Raw genomic sequence first — 226 nt, forward strand, 5'->3', positions numbered from 1 at the left:
GTCCTCTTTTTATCCAGTGACAGAAATGCATTCGCATGTACTGACATCACATTTGTATGTTTAGTTATGTTTTGAAATTATATGCCCACCTACACAAGTATTCTATTACAAAATTACTTCTTATTTTCTAGTTGAATGCAGCTGTGTGAAAAACTACAGTTGATATAGAAATATTTTCCCTTTGTAGCTAACGATGAACTTTGACAATTTTGTCTTAAGTTGCTTT

This window comes from Galeopterus variegatus, unplaced genomic scaffold (assembly GCF_000696425.1).
Source record: "Galeopterus variegatus unplaced genomic scaffold, G_variegatus-3.0.2 Scaffold19479, whole genome shotgun sequence".
Classification (NCBI taxonomy): domain Eukaryota; kingdom Metazoa; phylum Chordata; class Mammalia; order Dermoptera; family Cynocephalidae; genus Galeopterus; species Galeopterus variegatus.